Below are 18398 nucleotides of genomic sequence, written 5' to 3' on the forward strand. Positions count from 1 at the left end.
TCTGGAATTGATGGGTAGACCTACAGTAGCTACAGGACAGCACTTAAAGCGTAAAGCTACACTCTGGGATCTGGTCATTTCAATTATTGAACCATTGATTCTATTCTTGGATAATATCATGTATAAATGTACTCATAGGTCATTGTTTGCCATGCCTCATTTTAAGAAGATCAGATGGTGACAGTGGACTCAGCAGGGTCGGGCAGCCAGGGAAGACCAGTATGTGACAGAGGTGAGGTACATTTTTCAGATACAACACTTTATTCCCTCTGTGCAACATACACTGGACAAGCCAGATGCTATTTTAAGGCAGTCTAACAAACCTCCAACGTTGATTTCTAAACTGTATCAAGGGTTGATAGAGGCTTTTCTCAATGACACAAAACATGTAAAACAAAGATGTGAGGAAGACCTGGTAGAAACTATTGATGATGATGAATGGATACAGATATGTTTGAATGCCCAGTCATGTCCGCTGCGGTTAACGAATGTACTGTACGTCGGTGAAACTGAATTACATGCACTAAGAAGTGTCATTCCTCTGCTGGAGGTGTAAAACACAAAAGGGGACATATTCAACCAGCCTTCTATATAGGTATGTGTCTGTATATATGTGTATATTTATGCATATGTGTATGTATATGGATATATCTATTTACCAAAAACATATATGGGGGATTGGAAATGATGCAGACAATTACATTGATGGAAGTAACAAGGCTGGCTGCATTCTGGCAAAGACTTTTGTTATTTTATCTCAGCATGTCTACAGATTGTCGTTTCTCCTTGTTTTTGTTTGCTTGGAAATGTTGATTCTGCAAACTGTTATCTGAAGGAACTGTGCAACCAAGCATTTATAGCGGCGAAGAAACAAATGAATGAATGTTTCACTAAGATCCTAAAGCTGAGTGGGGTGTGTTGGGTTGGGGCGCTGCAGGGCAGTGGACCCTTAGGGACAGGATGGGGCGACCCAGCTATATTGTGCGCAAGTAAAAATAGTTATTCAGTACTATTAGTCCTATGAGATGAATTATATGGAGGATTTGCTGATTATGTGTTTGAATGTATAGTTGAGGTATGTGTTTTTGTTTGTTCTTGTTTCCAAACCTTTCCCTTGGGAATGAAACAAAATGTAAGGAGTGAACTGTGAAGGAAATTGTGTTGGGAGAGAGTTGCGTTATTGACTAGACAGGCTGCTCGGGCTGGCTGGTTGAAATTTGATATAGAGGATAACAAACACATTTATTGTATCTTTTCAAGAGTTGTTCATTTGTTAGGCTATTGGTTAAAGGTGCAGCACAATATTTATTATTGAATGACCTTTAATCTCGTTCAGTCTTATTCATCACGTAACCTTTTCATGCTTGAGTTCCAAATATCTCTAACGGTCGCCCCAACATGAGTTGTTTTGTTACACTGGTGTCAGAATGCAGTCACTGTTCCAAAATGTGATAGTTACGCACAGGACAATTATCCCGCGCTGCCTGCTAATTATTTATAGGCTGTTTCAACTTGTGAATTTCTAATTATTTTCTAACAAGTTGTATTTTCTGAACAACAGTATGAATTGAGGTGTATTCCACCTCCTTATTACTTCACATAGAAGTAGCCCATTTCACTGTTGCACGTCATTTATGTTTGAGGCTTTACTGAGCCGGACAAACTTCTGTCTTCAGGAGAGCCCAAGGCCAAGCACTTTCCCAGTGTTTCTGCAGATCAAGCATGCAGACATTTGTGCAGTCTTGCACTAACATTTTCCCTGTGGCATATTCTCTGGCTGGCGCTCGCATTGTTTGATGTTTTCCTTACAAATAATAACTTTGGATATGCGTGCGTTCCTATCAAAGTAAGTACCTTATTTTCTGTATATCGTGTTTCTACTCTAGCATACTGTATATATGTATGGAGCATAATGTATTTAGAGGTTTTTTCATGTTTTCAAGTACTGGTGACATAATGCATTCTGATTCTTGCATAGATTGTAATGGACACCTATGATGTGTGTATAATACTTTTTTGAAGGTTGCACTGATTATGATGAGCTAATGCTAAGCTATTTGCCAGTGGCGCCATGTTTGTTGACATTGTACAATGCATTCTGGGTGTCATGTAAATGTAACATATACGCTGGGAGTCAGGAACCAGGTAAAGAAATGATACCGATGACCCAACATGATAAGCGTACAGAACGTGAGAGAAAACAATACTACTTAATGACTGATGTCAACTGAGGGCTATATAAAGGGGAAGTAATCTCGGACAAAATTTTTATTTTTATTTCTACTTTGCACATTCTTCCACTGCAAATCTACCATTCCAGAACTTGTTCTCAACTTGCCTACCTGGTTAAATAAAGGTGAGAAAAAAACAAATCTGTCAGACCAAAAATTATATAATGAAGTGAAGGAATGGTTCACTCATCTTTCAAGTAAACTTCCCGGAAGTGAATGAAGGGAAGTGAATGATCATAGACGACACACCCCCTTCAACATGCATATGGAAAACAGACCAAAGTCATCTTGTCTCCTCTTATTATCTTTGGTTGACTCTAAGAAAAAAAAACGTAGTGGCTCGCACCAACTACACATCTGCGGATTACTACAATTTTTAGAATGTGATTTATTCAATTATTTTGATAAATGGTGAGCTCACCCGTGATGTGATGCATTGTAAATAGTAATTGCTATTAGATCATTCATATTGTTGTTTCTGTCAGCTGAGAGTTAGCTAAATATGACCGCTTGTCAATCTTTGCTCAGTTATCTCTAGGACTAATGTAGTCTACATTTTCCGGTTTGGATGATTGTGTTATACTACTGCTACTTCAGTGAAAGTCTGAATGTTGCACCCAGAAATTAACTGGTTACTTTCACTCCTCCGCTAATTAGTGAACCTCCACCCATAAAAGGATTGATCTCTGACCTCAGCAGCGATACCAACCCTAATTATGCCATAAGTGAAAAAACAGCCGAAATTGCGAACGCTCTCCAAAACCAACCATCAAACACAGGCTTTGTGACGGTTCTCCCCAATTTCGCACTGATGTATCTCCATAAAAATGTGGCATCAGTCCAATACCACAGTGCACAGCTGAAGCATGTGCCAAGACATGACTAACATGAGGGGACAGGTGGAGAGAACTGAGCAACTTCTGACAAAAGCAGGAAATGAAAACATTCTGCTAGTCGAGGAACTGTGTTTAAAATCTGAACAATTGAAAGTAATTGCAAATACTTATGACGATGAACGAGCACAAACTCTTCAACAAAATAGTTGTCTCCAGGAACAACTCAATTTAGCCAACGAGGTAGTCCACTCCAAACTAGATAAATCTGAGTTATCTAAAAACAGGAGTGTGCAATTTGATAACATGCAGGCAGTTTTGTTGAATGTTACTCAGAGTAACACGGTTCTATTCAAAATTCTGCAGACCAAAGATAATCAATTAGTGAACACAATGACTAAGTTGGATGACAAATCAGCAGAACTCATTGAAGTCGCTGACCAAATGAATGATGCTAGAACTCAGGTGATGAAGATGGAATTCTTGATTTCTAAGCAAGAGGAAGAAATCTCATCACTGAATCTTTCACTCCGTACTCAAGACCTCTATCTGCAAACCATAACAGATAAGTTTGAGACTGAATGGAACAAGTGTGACACTCACGTGTCCAAAATCAGTACTCTAAGCGCTCAAGTGGACTCTGCAAAGCAGCAGAATACCACCCTTAGGTACCAACTGGAGGAAATCCAGAATGGTCACGCTCCACAGCGTGAATACCCATCCAAGCAACAGGAGCCCTGCACTCAAAGGAGTGAAGATGATAGGTTTCAGACATTGCCTCCATTAAGTGTCCCTCAGTCTTCTCCTCTTTGTCACGCCTTGGTCTTAGTATTTTGTGTTTTCTTTATATATTTGGGTCAGGCCAGGGTGTGACATGGGTTATTGTGGTGTGTTTTTGTCTTGGGGTTTTGTGGGGCGTCGACATAGTCTATGGCTGCCTGAGGCGGTTCTCAATCAGAGTCAGGTGATTCTCGTTGTCTCTGATTGGGAACCATATTTAGGCAGCCATATTCTGTGAGTGTTTTCGTGGGTGATTGTTCCTGTCTCTGTGTAGTGTTCACCAGATTGGCTGTAATAGGTTTTCTCATTTTCGTTTGTTGTTTTTGTATAATATAGTTATTTCATGTATCGTCGATTCTTCATTAAAGAACATGAGTAACCACCACGCTGCATTTTGGTCCGCTTCTCCTTCAACTGACGAACGCCGTTACAGTCTTGGCCATTCGGCACTGAGTAATATGGCACCTCTTGGCCAACAAAGCCAAAGCTTGGCTTCTCCTCTTGGCCTTTCGTCCCCACTTTCCCCACAGGATGAAGCCAACCCTCTCCGCCCGCTTGACGCGGAATACCTTGACAAACTCGTCAAGCATTTCCCCACCTTTGACCCCGTTCCAGGTCAGCCAAACGATACTGAGACATTCCTAGCTGACATTACGCATTGGATGGCTATCCGAATGCTACGGGTTTTGACAGGTTTTACCTGTTGAAGAGAATGTCGAATAGACACGTGACAAGGTTCATTCGCCTACAACAGCAACACGTGCTAAATGACTACGCTAAACTTGCCACAGCTTTGAAATGAGAATTCAGTGGTTCTGCAACTCGCAAACACGATAGCTCACTGGCTAACATGGTCAAACAAGCTCGGAACGAACACCCACAAGCTTACTATCATAGGCTTTGTTCAGCTTTGGCCTACTCACTGAAACAGGCATGGAAGTCCTGTTACCATTTAAACAAATGTTCCTGTCAAACATGTATCCTACCTTCATTACCTGCAGCCCACATAGGCAAGCCAATCTTACAACTCAGAGAGCTTGCAAGCACAGCTTTTGAGGCATCACAAGCTCGCAACACTAAGAGCCCTGACCACTCGGTTTTGAAGTTTGACCAGGAGCACTCACTCCAGTTAGAGGGTGCATTATCAGGTATTGGAGCGTTAAGAGATGACGAACAACAACAGTTTCTACCACGAAACTATGATTCCAATAACCTCCGCGGTCGAAATAACTGTAAAGTACATCGCCATCAAAACGACTACCGCTACAATCGACCTTTTCATTACGTTCCTGCACCCAACCCACACAGTGTCAGAGCACAAGGGTAACAAAGGGTTGAAGGATGATAAAAACGTAGACCAAAGATCCACTACATGAAGAACTAAAGCGAGAAACATTTGAGAAAAGGGTAAAAGATAAGTCACAAGGACTAGACAGGGAATTACCGGACACCAGGTCTGCAGGAAATAACACCCATAGCAAGGACGTTAAAATTAAATTCTCACTCTTGATCAAGAAACAAGCCCAAGGGCTTTGTCTATAGACTCTGATACAAAGGTTGCGAAGAAAAAGGTCAAACGCTTCATTAAAGCCAAGCCCTCTCATAATCGGAAAAGTTGATCTGCTTCCACCTTGAACAGAATTGACACATCACATCGTTGCGAACGACCACTCCACTTTGTGGGGAATATGTCCACTAAACACGAATTGAAATGCGCATACCTGGAAACAGTCCTGGAGGACTGCTTAACTTGTCATGCGCTAATTGATTCGGGTGCGACAATATCACTAATCTCTCAAACATTGTTTGATGATCTAAAAGGGCTTTGAAGCTAACTAAACGTTGGTTAAAGGTGGAACGATGCAACACTATACTTCGAGGGGTCACTCAGACGACCTCGCCTCTCACATTGAGAGTCATGCTGAAACTACACTTCCAGGACGTATCGCTCGTCCACCCTGTGTATGTTACCAGCCTCAACTGTACCCCTGCTACTGGAAGCAAACTTGATGGATCGGTTACTCCCATTGATGGATTGGAAAACCAACCAGGTATGGTCACAGGCTACAGTGCCTTCTCCACCAACCACACTGTCCTCCCCTAACGCTAGCTGCAACGCAGTCATTCACGAGGGGTATCTGTCGAAAGCACCCCTTGGGAAAAAGACGTTCAGAAAACACTTGGTGCAGATTCCGATCCAAAGAGATATCACGATATCTCGACACATTCCATCAGCCAACCTGATTGACAATTATTTTCATGATTTCGAGCCAGCTGTCTCTGTGAATGAGCAACTTCCCTCCTCCTTGCAGTCGTGCAATACGGTAGTTGAGATGAACTTCTCTTGCCCTTCGGACACTTCCGCAAACACTGCGGCCGTCTCAGCAAGAAAAACATTGATGCGCAGAGTATACTCTGCTTCTGATGACACCTTCTGCTTTGTGGGGGACTATCAACCCTTACAATGACACTAATGGCGTCAGTCCAGCAACTGACTCGATGACTCCCATTGGTGAAACACTTTGCGATATCACAGACCGATACCCTCGTCTCAGTTTGCAGGTACTGAAGAGGTTGCCACACGCGGACGCGGTGGTGACTGACAGACCTCGACAGCCACTGAGGGTGTTGAAGCACAAACACCAGGAGATTTGGTTGAAAGGTTACAGCCACTCTCATAATAACGCGGCCACTGACAACTCGTACATAGGATCCAAACTTTTAGTTTGCGCCTCGTATACCAACACCCCACGCTGGTGGGGGGGGTCCTGAGACACAAAGGGGGCCCAGACCCATGATGAGCCTTATCAAGGTCGGTGGGGGGGTCGAGACTATGGACAACACCGTACGACGCCGCCAGAGCATAAATCAAATCTAGTTGTAAACTCCCATTTGAGAACAGTGAGGAGCAGACAGGCCCCTAGACGGGGATTATCTTAGAACACATCTAAGATAGTACTGAGGTGTACCACACTGGTCGTAAAGGAAGTCCAGTGGACGTGTCCACCTCCAAAACAAATGGCAACAATAATCATTCCTTGCCATGTGTAGTAGTCACTACACGACAACTAGTAAAATGCTCTAATCATGTATTGCTGTAGAATAACATTTCAGAATAAATTGGTAGGACAACTGGACCCCTTGAGTACCAGTACCAATACCACAGTCAGTCCAGCAACACTCAGTAAGAGAATTAGTAACCTCACAAGTTAAATTGCTTTTGATAACAGCGACATAGGAGTTACTCAGAGTGCAACACGGGGAAGGGAATCTCCATTGCACTCTTCCAATGGTTACACATGCCACTAATAAATAGAAACCTCCATTCAGGAGAAAAGTTATTAGAGTCATGAACCACGATCACACCACGTACTGATTGAATTGACTGGTCTAATACTTAGAGTACTTCCGTCATGAGGTTAGCTCATCTGTGGATAACATAGCTATGAAGTAGACTTCTTCATACCTACCGCCACTACAATAGTGGAAGACAGTGACTGGTAGTAAAACTATTACAGTCTCCCTCGACACTAATTCTGACATCCAGGCATTGACCTGAAAATGACCTGACTACGTCAGACTCATTCTGAACATGTTGTAATCTGCCAGGATACTTGGTTTCCTTCCCTTGACATGTGTGCTTGCGTAAGCATAAACTCACATGCACAACGGAACATTAATTTAGGATTTATGCTAGGATCACTTAAAGGTCCGAGCAAAATACCAGCCTTAGTAAAGTTGAACATTTATTTTGAGGCCTTTAACTCTACAGTTACAGCACTCACCAGTTTTCTTCTCAGAAGTCCATAGGTCATCCCTGTAGACTGCCCAAAACTAGTGCCTTACAGCTGTAGACTTATCATATAGTTATCAACTTAGGATAGTACCCTAAGCAACACCCGGCAAATTACGAAAGCCCTAGATATGACATTAGACAATGCCATTATAGGGTCATTTTGCCAAGACCATGGATGTAGATAGAATACAGTCCAATTAGATGATTAAGGCGGTATAACTATATTTTGTTTATGCTTTCATTCATTTAGTTTAATTTTCTTCAGTACGTAGAAAGTGATAGAGCCATAAGCAACTTCCCCATACAACCATCAGTTAGTGCCACAATGCCGCTCATTTGGGAGGAAATGTGATGATATATTTCATGAGTGTGTGTGCGTGCGTTGTTAACATCTGCCTAAGTTACTGCCCAGATCTTCCAGTCTGGACGACCAGACGACGGACAGGGAACGGCGAGCCCAATCTGGACATCTGCTGTCCAGCCATGAAACGGACTTCATTCGCAGAAACCCTACCCGGGTCGACCACCAGATGGGGACCACAAGAATGGTCCACAACCAGGACAACCCACGGTCATTTTTATGTTGGTTTGCAACATGCAGGTTAAACGCAAGATTGAACCCAACATGGGGGGACTGTCATGACGTTGGCCTGGGGGTAGGTTTATGACAGTCATAAATACCTCTTCCCCCCTTTTTCCTCTCTCTAACCTACTGATGTTACATTTGCAAACCCCTTGGATAACATAGAGATTCTGGGAACATCAGAAGGTGGGGGGAAATGAAATATATTCTGGTAATCCGACCAATTGAACATATGCGGTGGTACTTAATGAATATGATGTCAGTTCGGTTGTCATCTGAGACATTCTCATCGATGATAAGATGACACAAACTCTACAGTGGAAAGTCTACACATCGGAGTTATCGGATTCACATGGAATTGTTGTTCAATTTAAATGTTTGAATATTAAATTATTTTTGATGGGATGAAATGTGATTTTATCTTCTAAAATTTGAGATTTGGGTTTTCATAAGGTTAGGGCTCTGCTCAGTCAGTGGCCCGCCCCTGTGAAGGGACATGGGCTATAAAAAGTTTTAAACACACCCTCCTCTCCCTTCCTATATAAAGCCTTGACAACAACAGTTCCGAGGATGTGAGGACGATGGTCTGATGTCAGAATGGTTCAGATAATAACTACAGAACGAAGCTAACATCGGCATGAGCTTTGGTTGCGAATGGTATGAACTATGGACTCTTATTCACTACAGAAGTGATACCTCCTAGCCGTTGAGTTAGCAACAGCAGCTGAAAACGAGGGTTAGGAAGGAACAGACAGAGTATCCCGTCTATCACACAACGACATTACTACAGCGTATCCAATTGACCACAAGAGACATTCTTGAAAGGACAAAGGACTCGGTTTGGCAACACGGCCTTCCATCTACCACCAACCTACTGAAGCGCAGCTCAGAGTAAATATTTATTGCATTTTCCTTTTCCAAATGGGCGGTAATTTAGAATGCATAAGATACTGTATTTACGACAGCACAGCTTCTTCCTTTGTTACTCAGTCTTCCCGCTCTTTCACTCAAACCCAGCCCCTTTTCTTTTGTGTAACAAGCTGTCATATCTTAACCGCAAGCTAGGGACGTTTTCCTTTATGATGTAATTTGTAATCAAATTATGATTAATTATGTGTATGTGTAATTCTGTGTGATTAGTTAGGTATTTAGTAAATACATAATTAAACCCAATTTTGTATTGCTGATTCAACTTGTTAGCCAGGGTTCGTGAAGATAACCAAGAATTTACAACTTTCAGATGAGACTGAATTAAGGTGAAGATTAATATTGACTGCTATTGCTGTAAAATATTACTAGGTCTTTAAGAGTTTATTCGGAAGTTAACAGCTCTACAAATATTATTTCGTAGTGCCCTGACTCTCTAGTTAATTACATTTACATGATTTGCTCAATCAGGTAATATTAATTACGGATCAATTATTTTATAGAATAGCATGTCATATCACTTAATCCGGCATAGCCAAAGACACAACACTGGTATGGCAACTGCTCAGCCTCCGACTGCAAGGCACTACAGAGGGTAGTGCGTACGGCCCAGTACATCACAGGGGCTAAGCTTCCTGCCATCCAGGACCTCTATACCAAGGTGTGTCAGAGGAAGGCCCTAAAAATTGTCAAAGACTCCAGCCACCCTGGTCATAGACTGTTCTCTCTGCTACTGCACGGCAAGCAGTACCAGAGCGCCAAGTCTAGGTCCAAGAGGCTCCTAAATAGCTTCTACCCTCAAGTCATACATAAGTCTCCTGAACAGCTAATGAAATGTCTACTCAGACTATCTGCATCGCCCCCCCCCCCCTATTTTACACTGCTGCTACTCTCTGTTATTATCTATGCATAGTCACTTTAATAACTGTACCTGCATGTACATACTACCTCAATTACCTCGACACCGGTGCCCCCGCGCATTGACTCTGTACCGGTACCCCCTGTAGTCCCGCTATTGTTATTTACTGATGGTCTTTAATCATTTATTGTTCTTATCTCTTACTTTTTGGGGTATTTTCTTAAAACTGCATTGTTGGTTAAGGGCTCGTAAGTAAGCGTTTCACTGTAATGCTTACTTACAAGTCCTTAACCAACAATGCAGCTGTTGTACACCTGTTGTATTCGACGCATGTGACAAATAAAATCTGATTTGATTTGATTATCTGTTCATAAATTCAGAGCATTTTGCTCTCGGAGTGTACAGTCGTGGCCAAAAGTTTTGAGAATGACACAAATATACATTTTAACAAAGTCTGCTGCTTGGTCAACTGGGGTTGGTATGATGGCAATTTTCATATACTCCAGAAAGTTATAAAGAGTGATCAGTAGAATTGCAATTAATTGCAAAGTCCCTCTTTGCCAAGCAAATGAACTGAATCCCCCAAAAACATGTCCACTGCATTTCAGCTCTGCCACAAAAGGACAAGCTAACATCATGTCAGATATTCTCTCGTTAACACAGGTGTGAGTGTTGATGAGGACAAGGATGGAAATCACTCTTTCATGCTGATTGAGTTCGAATAACAGACTGGAAGCTTCAAAAGGAGGGTGGTGCTTGCAATCATTGTTCTTCCTCTGTCAAACATGGTTACCTGCAAGGAAACACGTGCCATCATCATTGCTTTGCGCAAAAATGGCTTCACAGGCAAGGATATTGCTGCCAGTAAGAGCACCTAAATCAAACATTTATCGGATCATCAAGAACTTCAAGGAGAGCGGTTCAATTGTTGTGAAGAAGGCTTCAGGGTGCCCAAGAAAGTCCAGCAAGTGCCAGGACCGTCTCCTAAAGTTGATTCAGCTGCGGGATCAGGTCACTTCCAGTACAGAGCTTGCTCAGGAATGGCAGCAGGCAGGTATGAGTGCATCTGCACGCACAGTGAGGCGAAGACTTTTGGAGGATGGCCTGGTGTCAAGAAGGGCAGCAAAGAAGCCACTACTCTCCAGGAAAAACAACAGGGACAGACTGATATTCTGCAAAAGGTACAGGGATTGATCTGCTGAGGACTGGGGTAAAATCATTTTCTCTGATGAATCCCCTTTGCGATTGTTTGGGGCATCCGGGAAAAAGCTTGTCCAGAGAAGACTAGGTGAGCACTACCATCAGTCCTGTGTCATGCCAACAGTAAGGCATCCTGAGACCATTCATGTGTGGGGTTGCTTCTCAGCCAAGGGAGTGGGCTCACTCACAATTATGCCAAAGAATACAGCCATGAATAAAGAATGGTACCAACATATCCTCTGAGAGCAACTTCTCCCAACCATCCAGGAACAGTTTGGTGACGAACGATGCCTTTTCCAGCATGATGGAGCACCTTGCCATAAGGCAAAAGTGATAATAAAGTGGCTAGGGGAACAAAACATCAATATTTTGGGTCCATGACCAGGAAACTCCCCAGACCTTAATCCCATTGAGAACTTGTGGTCAATCTTCAAGAGGAGGGTGGACAAACAAAACCCCACAAATTCTGACAAACTCCAAGCATTGATTATGCAAGAATGGGCTGCCATCAGTCAGGATGTGGCCCAGAAGTCAATTGGCAGCATGCCAGGGTGGATTGCAGAGGTCTTGAAAAAGAAGGGTCAATTGACTCTTTGCATCAACTTCATGTAATTGTCAATAAAAGCCTTTGACACTTATGAAAGGCTTGTAATATACTTCAGTATTCCATAGTAACATCTGACAGAAATATCTAAAGACATTGAAGCAGCAAACTTTGTGGAAATTAATATTTGTGTCATTCTCAAAACTTTTGGCCACGACTGTACACTGGAAGCTATGAGTACTATAGGGTTAATCCAAGTGTTCTGACCTCACATAGGTCGTCAAGCACCCAAGCTAACTGGCTAAAGTTTGCTACCTCGCTAGCTACTTCGATACACAAACGAGAGAACACCTCACTCTGACCATTTTACTCCCCCTCGCAGAGCTGGTTGGTCTATTTTCATGTTATGTAGTGTTGGTGACTAACTGTGCTGCTGGCAACAAATTAATTGTGTTTTTTTGACTACGTTTAATGATAACGGTCATATTCAACGGGTGTTATGCTTTCGTAAATTCATCAGTTATTCTGCACTCTGTCAAACTCAGATGAGAGTGCTCTGAAATCGGAGTAGATAACCAGAGTGAATTTATAAACGCACCCTAAGAGTGTAAACTTTCAACACATTATTTCCTCTACCTGATACCCTAGACCCACTCCAATTTGCTTACCACCCCAATAGGTCCACAGACGACGCAATCGCAACCACACTGCACACTGGCCTAACCCATTTGGACAAGAGGAATACCTATGTGAGAATGCTGTTCATCGACTACAGCTCAGCATTTAACACCATAGTACCCTCCAAACTCGTCACCAAGCTCGAGACCCTGGGTCTCGACCCCGCCCTGTGCAACTGGGTACTACTGGACTTCCTGACGGGCCGCCCCCAGGTGGTGAGGGTAGGTAACAACATCTCCACCCCGCTGATCCTCAACACTGGGGCCCCACAAGGGTGCATTCTGAGCCCTCTCCTGTACTCCCTGTTTACCCACGACTGCGTGGCCATGCACGCCTCCAACTCAATCATCAAGTTTGTGGACGACACTACAGTGGTAGGCTTGATTACCAACAACAACGAGACGGCCTACAGGGAGGAGGTTAGGACCCTCGGAGTGTGGTGTCAGGAAAATAACCTTCACACTCAAAGTCAACAAAACAAAGGAGATGATTATGGACTTCAGGAAACAACAGAGGGAGCACCCCCCTATCCACATCGACGGGACAGTAGTGGAGAGGGTAATAAGTTTTAAGTTCCTCGGCGTACACATCACGGACAACGCTGTCTGTGTGGTCCACCCACACAGACAGCGTTGTGAAGAAGGCGCAGCAGCGCCTCTTCAACCTCAGGAGGCTGAAGAAATTTGCCTTGTCACCAAAAGCACTCACAAACTTCTACTAATGCACAATCGAGAGCACCCTGTCGGGCTGTATCACCGCCTGGTACGGCAACTGCTCCACCCACAACCGCAAGGCTTTCCAGAGGGTAGAGGGTAGCAGTGTGAAATTAATAAAAACAAAAATGTAAAGAGATGCCATGGTGGACTCGGTGAAATTTAAAAGTAGCCCAAAACCTGCAACCCGCGACCAATACATTTTCACCCGCATCAGTTTTCAAAGTTGCCCAATTTTGGGAAAACTGCAGACATGGCAACCCTGCTCACACAGCCTGTTCTTTCAGGATTCCTGATAGTTTGAGATGAGAGAAAATGTACACTTTCTTCAATTCTGAGCATTTTAATAGCATGAAAATATTGTGGGTGATGTTTTGGTCATTCAAATGCTATTTTTACTAGGGAAATACGGTGAGTGTGCAGGACCTCGAAAGATTATTCAAGCATCCTTCTCATTTCCCAAATCGACTTCTCCGTCTGATTTAGTTCTGTCTAATCAAAATGGCGATCCTCATGTAGGGGACGAATGCTGTTTACTCATTACATTTTGACCATTAATACCTGACATACATATCAAATAATCTCTGAATCAGCCATGTTATCAAGTATGGCTCTTAAAGTATGGCTCTTAAGAAGTGCTCTTAAATCAACATCTGTCGTTCTGCGAGAATGTGGGGTTTTATCCAGGCTGAAAGGAACCTGTGCGTCTCTCACGTTGAAATATGGGACGTCAACCTCTGTCATCACCTTCACACAGCAACAATGAGACTGTATTGACAGATATATACCCAAATGAAACGTCTTGTCGATGTGCGCGCCTGTTCATTTTCTGCACTTGCTCGCATGCATATCAACTAGCTAGCTGCACATGCCCAGCAAGAATCAATGGAGTCCTTCTGTAGCTCAGTTGGTAGAGCATGGCGCTTGTAACGCCAGGGTAGTGGGTTCAATCCCCGGGACCACCCATACGTAGAATGTATGCACACATGACTGTAAGTCGCTTTGGATAAAAGCGTCTGCTAAATGGCATATATTATTATTATATTATCAATGAACCGTTACTGAAAAAGACGGAATAGGTAGATTTTGCGTGAAAACCCACTTATCATCATCATAACACCTCGTAAAAATGTCAAATAACGAGTACTTCCTTGGGTAGGCCAGGAGAGGGCACTGCAACAATTATCTAGGATATTGAGTGTACAGATAGCTAATCACAACAACAACAACAACATTTATAGACAGGTACACAAGAGTTATTCTCTTTGTGTACACAGTGACACGGGCTTTGTATAGGGACATCAAGCACTACTCCATTGTCCTTATCATCCTGTGTATACTAACTAGGCTAAATATATGGTTACATAAAAATAGATGACATAAAAATAGATCATTATTGTATACTAATGTAGTGATAACTTTAGCTAGTAGCTACCTGTCTAAACAGCTGAAATTAAAGGAATAATTTGTAACCAGACTGGTGGGAAGCTAATGCCATTTTAACCCAGACATATGACTAATCCACTTCTCATCCTGTAATCAGTCAGTCTGCTCGTAAGTGGTTTTTATGAAGAGGATGTGGGAACCAGAGTTATTTTCCCCACAGGCCCCCTGCAATGTGTGCAGCAGCTTTTCTCACTCCACCACTCTTGATCATGTATACAGAACATGACACCCCACTCTTGTTTCTATGATCTCTGCACGACAGTTCACAAAATGTAGGCCTACATCAAAATAAGTACTACTACAGTAAGACATCCTAACTCTTACTGCAAACCATGTTGCTGCTGAACATGCTTTCTCATGCAGGCACATACACCGAACGTACAAAACATTAAGAACATCGTCCTAATATTGAGCTGCACTACCCCCGCCCCTTTTGCCCTCAGAATAGCCTCAATTGGTTTGGGGGCATAGACTGTGTCGAAAAGCGTTCCACAGGAATGCTGGCCTATGTTGAGTCCAATGCTTCCCACAGTTGTGTCAAGTTGTCTGGATGTTCTAGGGGTGGTGGACCGTTCTACACACAGAAAACTGTTGAGCATGAAAAACCCAGCAGCATTGCAGTTCTTGACACAAACTGTTGCACCTAGCACATACTACCATACCCCGTTCAAAGGCACTCAAATATTTTGTTTTGCCCATTCACCCTCCGAATGGTACACATACACAGTCCATGTCTCAGTCGTTTCAAGGCTTACAAATACTTTTTTTGAACCTGTCTCCTCCCCTTCATCTACACTGATTGAATTGAATTTAACAAGTGACATCAATAAGGGATCGTAGCGTTCACCTTGTCAGTCTATGCCATGGAAAGAGCAGGTGTTCTTAATGTTTTGTGCGCTCAGTGTAGTTGCAGGCATAAATCTGGCACCGTCCTATGGTTCATAGAGCAATGGACTAAGAGTCATTATGTATTGTTTGATAATTTGTTTAATTCTTACCAGGTATTGGGAGTTTCACCATTCAGCCTGTGAGAAGCTATACCCGTGCCATAAGAAATAAGAAGCTAGGTATGGAGTACCTAATACCAACTATACCAACTATTTGACCACTTGGATGTTTGATATTTACTGTCTACATTTTTTTTCCATTAGTGATGCAAAGTCAGTTGAGTGATCTTCCTCCGACAATGCTGAAAATGGAATATGCCCCTGTTCCACTCGCTCAAACGTATGTACATTTCATTTGTCCAGACTTAAACGAAGTGTATTTTATGTCATGCAGACATGGCTCATGTATGTTCAACTCTCCCATGTCCAAACAACTACAGCAACGAGATGATGCTGTTTAAAATACTCATTCTTTGTCTTTATTTGCACAATATATAGGCATACTCAGCGGTTGTACTATACCTCTACTATACAGTACATCTCTTCTGTTATCATGTGTTTTACAGAGCTGATGACCTGGTCAAAAGACTTCTGACACTGGAACTAGCAAGCCATGTATGTTCTTTTCACCTTGTTACTATATTATATTCATCTCGTCTTTCTCATTGTGCTCATAAGAATAACTACATAAGAGTAACTACAGTTTGTGTATACCTCTGTTGGTTGCTATAGTTCACATTACGATAAGACCATTTGTCTATACCTATGCTGGATATTGCATAATCAAACCACTATGTTTCGTGTCACCAGAGCGAAAAGTTGAAATTGAAAACAGAGAAGCTGATTGCAAAAGTCTGGAGGGATGAAGCTGACCGCAGCTCTACAGAAGTCAAGGGTAGGTTCCCGTTTTGGACCTAGTGAACAACCGTGCTTTTCCTCTGAGGAACCACCTTATTTCAGCAATCGTTTGTTCACTTCTTAACCCATTTCTTGACCTTCTTAGTGGCCATTTTGACCTCCAAAATCCGAAACTACCAGGAGCACCTGCACAAACATACTAAGGTGGGTATGGTTGAAGGCTAAATGCAAGACTGTGTCATTTTAAGTGCCTATAGTAACCATGACGTGAATGCATATTATTTCCACACGTGTAATTTCCGATCCCCTCCCTGTCTGGTGTGAGGTTTGTCAACAGGATTTCCTGTGTAGTGCGTACACCCACTATGACATTTGACAGAGTAGTAGTGTTGCTGCTGCATGCTGGGAATGTACTGTCACAACGTATACACGTAACATTGTATCCAACATTTCTGCAGACATATTGCAAAATATAACTATCCGTTAGCACAGCTAAAATGTTGAAGCCAAGGTTTGGCAGTCTGTCACTATACTGTATCTCACTTTTAGACCGTTTGGATTTGACAGTCTCAAAATCACTGCTAATTTTAATAAGAAAAGCAACTCCTCTATTATGTAAAATACATGTTCCCAGACTAGGGGTTAGATTCAATCTGTAGTCCTGAAGAGCTCCGTTACAGCACAATACAAATGTAAAGGCAATGTTCCCGTCTTCGCAGAGACTTCATTCACAGTGAGCACTGCATTAGTCAGCTCAATCGGAAATTACCTTTACATTTCAATCACGCTACAGTGCAGCTCTTCAGCCCCACGGTTTGAATCAAGCCTGAAATATTGTTTTCACTTTACGCATATTTTTTTCTCTCCATTTGACCTCTGACTGTGTTTTGCCCCCCACCCCCCCATCTTTGTATCAGGACAAAGCGAACAAGCGATGGATGCTCATGGCCATTGACCGCAGAAAAAAAGCTGCTCAAGCACCTCAGAGTGACGCGCTATGACGCCTTTGAACATGTCTGCTAGCAGCTGGGCATCACCTACACTTTCCCCCCGGACTACAACAGACATGCCACCTGATGCTGGCTGGCCAAGAAGGCCCTGTGCATAAAGGTACACAACAAAATTCCATTCACTTTACTTAGTGCAATTTTCTAGCTTGGTCCCAGAGTAGTTTGTACTGTATGGTTGGCAAGGCGGCACAAACAGATCTGGGACCAGACTAGCAATTGTCTTAATCTTTCTGCTGTATGCAGGGTGTTGAACCATGGCTTTTACCAATAGTCTAATGCATGACTTAATATAAAAGTCAAGGCAAAGTTGAAGACTTTTATAATTTTGTTGTCATTGTTGTTGGGCTTCTTGATGTAGGTTTATATGACTGTGTCCTTTCTTAGGTCTTCAAAGAGGTGCAGAAACAGAAACTGGAGCAAAGGAAGAAAATTAAGCAGACCCCTCCCCCCCAAACTGGCAGAACCAGCCAGGACAGCAGCTACAGGAACCCAATAAACTACTACAGTATCCAATGTCTGTCTTACTCGATGCATTCAGTATTGCACTCAATGGGCAAATTTGTTTTGCATGGCACAGTGCCTCAGGTGGGTGGCGTTTGCTCCTTTTTGACTATTCCATTTGTCCTAAGGAGAAATCTCCACCCACCAATGCCACCAGGCCATGTAAAATACATTTTCCCATGTATTGCTATACTGTTACAAGAAACATTAATAACGTATTGTTTGTAGTACACTAAGTCTTCATTCTTCCTGTCCCCAATGCATGTTGATGCATCATCAAACCACATTTGGCCCAATAAATGCAGTGACGCAGATATGTGGTTTTGGTGTGGGCAATATCTATGTGCTCAGCCGATCAAATAAACCCACAATTAATAATTGAATTTAATCAAATTGATTATACAAAACATTTGTTTGCTCTCTTTTTTTGATTGTTGCGTGTTTCACTTTGATCACGTGTAGTCACTTGTACGGTGAAGTGTAACTACCCCAATTGAAAGAGATAAAACACTACTTGATGCTGATTAAAATACTAATGAAAGATATGAGAAA

At 42.5% G+C, this 18398-nt stretch overlaps 1 pseudogene; it reads left to right on the forward strand.

Moving 5' to 3' along the window:
- Positions 1-121: 121 nt before the first annotated feature.
- Positions 122-18368, forward strand: LOC118364272 (28S ribosomal protein S15, mitochondrial-like; annotated as a pseudogene).
- The last annotated feature ends 30 nt before the right edge of the window (positions 18369-18398 follow it).

Source organism: Oncorhynchus keta, chromosome 31, assembly GCF_023373465.1.
Source record: "Oncorhynchus keta strain PuntledgeMale-10-30-2019 chromosome 31, Oket_V2, whole genome shotgun sequence".
Lineage (NCBI taxonomy): Eukaryota > Metazoa > Chordata > Actinopteri > Salmoniformes > Salmonidae > Oncorhynchus > Oncorhynchus keta.